Below are 6,128 nucleotides of genomic sequence, written 5' to 3'. Positions count from 1 at the left end.
TGCCGTGGCTATCTCGGCAATCAAAAGCTTCACGTCAGGCGCGTACATTACAATCAGAAAGCTCGATGTCGTGCCTACGCCGCACGTATTTTTATCAATTATTTTTGGTCAAATATTGTGTCCCACTAGAGACTCAACACGCTGGTCGTGTGTAAGGTGGCTTTTTGCTGATGGAGAAAGTGGGAGCATGAGAGGTGGGGGAGGTGAGGGCTGTGCGGTCTCCTGCCTGCCTGTCTCTGGTGCTTTCTCTCCCAGGGACAGACTGAGCTCTGGAGGGACACCTCCCACTCGCTTCCGGCCAGAACGGCAAAGAGGAGCCCTCCGTCCACCACGGACCCCCGAGTTGGAGACAGAAATTCATTTTTTAGCCTAACTGGATGACTGGTCTTAGTTTCTACTTTTTTTTTTTTTTAATTTTTAAATTGTTTATTTATTTTTGAGAGAGAGAGAGACAGAGCATGAGCGGGGGAGGGGCAGAGAGCGATGGAGACACAGAATCTGAAGCAGGTTCCAGGCTCTGAGCTGTGAGCACAGACCCCGATGTGGGGCTCGAACTCACCTCGAACTCACGGGATCATGACCTAAGCCAAAGTCGGAGGCTTAACCACCTGAGTCACCCAAGTGCCCCTGGGTGCCCCGGTTTCTACTTTTTAATCTCTTGATGGTTTCTGAATGTTCCTTTCTCTTTTTGCAGCCCTGAAATGCCATGCCATTCTTTAACGTCCAATTGAACCGGTGCACAATAGAATATTTCTTACCATTTGGGTACACATCAGCTCTGAGGGCTAATTTTACGGCTATGCTTTCTGACCAGACATTAGTAATATTCTGAAGCAAAAAGCGTAAAAGAGAGCTGTTGCCATTGAGACAGTACATACGCATAAACACATTTTTAGAAGCCAGTGATTTTGTTTCAGGCTTTTGGGAAGTCTGGCTTGTTATTTTCCGATTGTAACACAATGGAGGACTAGGTCTGAAATTATACAAGGATGCCTCAGGAGCGCCGTGCCTATTTTGTTTGCGTTCTTAATGCCATTACGAGGACTTGTCGTAAAGATTCGAATTTCTGTCCCAATTGAGTCTCCAGTCGCTGAACACGCCTAATCTCCAGTCTTCTCTTGAGTTCAAATCTTTATCTCATGTCTTCCTTAATGTAAATAGTAGTGCTGGGAAAGAAAACACGACGCACAATGTTTCACACATCGGACGCTGGTGAGTTCGGCTCTGAGGGGCAGGTAGCATGTCGTCCTGTGCACAGCTCTGTCTCGGCTCTATTTTTAAATCAAAAATACCTTTTTCTGTAAGAAGGAAAAGGCCCCCGGTGAATATTTGTTGAATGATTAAATAAAGGAACGAGTGGATGAATGCAGTGATGCTGATATGTACCAGTAAAGAAGTCACTTAGTCATGAAGCATATTTTTAAGCATCTGCCCATCCCCCCTCACTAGGATGAGGCCAGAGTTTTGTCTCATGTGTTCACAGGTACATCCCAAGTGCTGAGCACAGTGTCTGGCCCATAGAAGGCACTCAGTAAATATATATATATATATGTGTATATATATATATATATATATATATATATATATATATATATATAAACATTTTTTAAAATGTTTATTTATTTTTTAATTTTATTTTTAATTTTTTTTTAACATTTATTTATTTTTGAGACAGAGAGAGAGAGAGAGAGCATGAACAGGGGAGGGTCAGAGAAAGAGGGAGACACAGAATCTGAAACAGGCTCCAGGCTCTGAGCTGTCAGCACAGAGCCCGACGCGGGGCTTGAACCCACAGACTGCGAGATCATGACCTGAGCCGAAGTCGGACGCTTAACTGACTGAGCCACCCAGGTGCCCCCAAAAATGTTTATTTATTTTGAGAGAGAGAGAGAGGCAGAGTGTGAGTGGAGGAGGGGCAGAGAGATAGAGACAGAATCTGAGCTGTTAGCACAGGGCTCTAATGGGGCTTGAACCCACGAACTGCGAGATCATGATCTGAGCTGAAGTCAGAGGCTTAACTGACTGAGCCACCCAGGTGCCCCAGTATTTCTTGAACAATTAGTGAATCTGAGGCTGTCACCCCAGACCACCCTCCCTCATCTCAGCCGGCTGGTTCCTAAATGTATAATTTTGGTCTCAAAGGGAATTGGGAGAAATATTTCAGGTGTGTTACAGGATCAGAGCAGGGCGCTTGCTGTTCCTGGTGCTGTGATACGAATGTCTGTCCATGGGAGCCCTTGCTCGAAATGTATGGAAGGCAGCTGCAGACAGCAGCCTGAGCTTATTCATGTTTAAGGATTCTTCCAGATGACTTCTAACTTGTTTACAGTTTCCGACCAGTGATTTTGCACTTTCTGATTCCTCAAAATAGTCAGTTCTGGTGACTGCAGGGGCTCCAACGGATACTTGGCCACCCACGTTCCAAGCAGCGTTCTTTACAGTAGCCAAAAAGCGGAAGCAGCCCCGGTGTCCACCGACGGATGGAGGGGTAAACGGTGGTATTCACTGTAGTACGGCCATACCATGAAACACTCTTCAGCCTCAAAAAGGAAGGGAATTCTGACACAGAGAGCCTAGGTGCTGAGAGCCCCAGACGGGCCCAGCTTTCCAGACGACTCTACCACAGCCCTAGACACGTGATGGAAACCATCCTGGACCCTCCTGAACAGGCCCCCTGCCAAGTGAGTAGCACTGAGAGACCCCCTGGGACAGGAGAGTTGCCTGCTGAGCCCTTCCTGAATTCCTGACCCACATGGCTGTGAGATACAGTAAAATGGTAGTTGTTGTGTTAAGCCACTAGATTTCGGGCAGTTACATTGCGGTAGATAACAGCTTTGCCACTCAAAGTAGTTTCGCTTTTGGAGATTATCTGCTGTCGTTGAAGCTAACAAGGGTCAATTAACTAGGGAAATTCTCCTGCAAAGCTGCTCTGAGTCTTAAGAAATCTCTGGGTGGCTAGATTTCCTCTGTCTAAGCCAAGTGAGCACCATTGCAGTTACCAGGACGATTGAGAAAACCCTACCCTTTCTGCTGCTACTGGCCATGCATTTGGGGGTGGTCACAGCCTACTGACGCGGGACCGCACCTTTGCTAGTGGAAAGACCTGAGCAATAACACTAATGGAACTGAAGAAAAAAAAGAAAGAAATGGAATAAAATTCCTATTACATCTTGAAAAAAAATTAAGCTCCCGAACCATTTTGTCGTGGTGGTTTGCTTCTTGTTTAATCAGAGTAATGTGTGTTTGTATGTTTCAAAGAAATTCAAGTGCTAAAGGAAGGCATTCAATAAAAAGCATCTCCATCGCCGTTGTAGCGCCACGTTGAATAGACATGGTGTGAGTGGGCACACTTGTGTTGTTCCTGGTCTTAGAGGGAAAGCTTTCAACCTTCCTCCACTTAATATGTTAGCTGTGGCTTTATTATATTGAGGTGTGTTCTCTCTACACCAATTTTTTGAGAGTTTTTATCATGAAAAAATATTGGATTTTGTGACATGCTTTGTCTGCATCTATTGAGCTGACCATATGGTTTTTGTCTCTCATTCTGTTAATGGGTATTATCACATTTGTTGATTTGCGTGTGTTGAATCTTCGTTGCATCCCGGGGATAAATCCCACTTGATCACGGCGGATGATCCTTTTAATGTGCTGTTGAATTTGGTTTGTTAGTATTTTGTTGAGAATGTTTGCATCTATGTTGATTAGGGATATTGGCCCATAGTTTTCTTTTCTTGCACTGTCCTTGTCAAGCTTTGGTATCAAGGTAATGCTGGCTTCATTAAGTCAGTTCAGAAGTGTTCCCTCCTCTTCAATTTTTGGAAACAGTTTGAGAAGAATTGGTGTTACTTCTTCTTTAAATGTTTGGTGGAATTAATCTGTGAAGCCATTTGATCCTGGAATTTTCCCTGTTGGAGGGTTCTTCCTTACTGACTCAATCTCCTACTTATTGATCCGTTCAGTAGCCATTTCTTCATGATTCAGACATGGTAGAAATATCCATGTCTCTAGATATTTATCCACTTCTTCTAGATTGTCAAATTGTTGGCATATAATTTTTTATAAATCTCTTATAATCCTTTGTATGTTTTGTGGTACCACTTACAATGTCTCCTCTTTCATTGATAACTTTATTTGAGTCCCCTCTCTTTTCTTGGTAAGTCTAGCTAAAGGTTTGTAAATTTTGTTTATGTCTTCAGAAAAGAACATCACTGCATTTTCTTGATCTTGTCAATTGTTTTTTCTATTCTCTATTTCATTTATTTCTGTTCTAATCTCTCTTCTACTAACTTTGTGCTTAGTTTGTTCTTGTTTTTTCCTGGTTCCTTGGGTGCTAAAGTTAGGCGGTTTATTTGATATTTTTCTTTCCATTATTTGTTCAGGAGTTTATTCTCCACATATGTGTGAACTTTCCAGTCTTCCTCCTATTATTGATTTTTAGCGTCATATTATTGTGGTCAGAAAAGATACCTGGTATGATTTCAATATTTTTAAATTTGCTGACTCTTTTGGTAGCTGAATACAGTATATGAATGTATATATTAAGGTAATGTATGAATAAATGTAACTTAATATTCTCTTATTATGGAGAGGTCCATTTAGTCTAAAGTGTAGTTCAAGTCCAATGTTTATTTATTGGTTTTCTGTCTGGATAATTTATGCATTATTGAAAGTAGGGTATTGAAACCCCTGCCATTATTGTATCATGGTCTCTTACTCTCTTCAGGTCTGTTAGTATTTGCTTAATATAATTAGGTGCTCCAATGTTGGTTCCATATAGTTTTATATTTAATTTTTATATCATCTCGATGAATCGACCCCTTTATCCTCAGAATTATCTTGTCTCATACTCCCTTTTTGACTTAAAGTCGGTTTTGTCTTATAGAAGTATAGCTACCTCTGTTCTCTTTTGCGTTCCATTTGCATGGAATATCTCTCTCCATCTTTTCTTTTTGAGCCTATGTGTGTCCTTGAAGTTTAAGGGTGCCGCTTATAAGCAGCATATAGTTGAGTCTTCTGTGTGAGTATGTGTGTGTATTTTCTCTATGTTGTTTTAAAAAATATCTATTCCTCCACTGTGGGTTTTTTTTGTCTTTTTTAAGTAGGCTTCATGCCCAGCATGGAGCTCAGTGCAGGGCTTGAACTCATGACCCCGAGATCAAGACCTGAGCTGAGATCAAGAGTCAGATGCTTAACTGACTGAGCCACCCATGTGCCCTGCCCTATGCCTTTTGATTGGAAAATTTCATCCATTTATACTAAAAGTAATTATTGGTAGGTAACGACGTACTATTGCCATCTTGTTAATTGTTTTGTAGTTCTTTTGTTCCTTGCTTCCTCTTTTGCCATCTTTCTTTGTGAATTGATTTTTCTGTAGTCATAGACTTTGATTCCTCTCTCTATCTTGTGTATATCTACTATAGGTTTTTGTTTTGTGGTTACCCTGTGGCTTGCTTGAAACATCTCATGGATGTGATAGTCAATTTTAAGCTGATAACAGTTTAATTTTGATCACATACCAAAACTCTATCCTTTGGGGTGCTTGGGTGACTCAGTGAGTTAAGTGTCCAACTCTTGATTTTGGCTCAAGTCATGGTCTCACAGTTGTGAGACTGAGCCCCACATCAGGCTCTGCACTGGGCATGGAGTGTGCTTAAGGTTCTTTCTCTCCCTCTCTCTCTGCCCCTCCCCCACTCATGCATACTCTCTCTCGAAAAACATTTTTAAATATAATTTATTGTCAAGGGGCTCTTGGGTGGCCCAGTCAGTTAAGCATCCGACTTTGGCTCAGGTCATGATCTCACGGTTTGTGAGTTCAAGCCCTGCGTCAGGCTCTGTGCTGACAGCTCAGAGCCTGGAGCCTGCTTTGGATTCTGTGTCTCCCTCTCTCTCTGCCTCTCCCCCACTTGTGCTCTGTCTCTGTCTCTCTCTCAAAAATACATAAAATGTTAAAAAAAAATTTTTTTAATATAATTTATTGTCAAGTTAGCTAACATAGAGTATATACAGTGTGCTCTTGGCTTCGGGAGTAGATTCCCATGATTCATTGCTTGCATACAACACCCAGTGCTCCTCCCAACAAGTGCCCTCCTCAATGCCCATCCCCCATTTTCCCTCCCCTCACCTCCCTA

Source organism: Panthera leo, chromosome D2, assembly GCF_018350215.1.
Source record: "Panthera leo isolate Ple1 chromosome D2, P.leo_Ple1_pat1.1, whole genome shotgun sequence".
In the NCBI taxonomy this organism is placed as follows: Eukaryota; Metazoa; Chordata; class Mammalia; order Carnivora; family Felidae; genus Panthera; species Panthera leo.
This window is presented reverse-complemented; position numbering follows the sequence as displayed.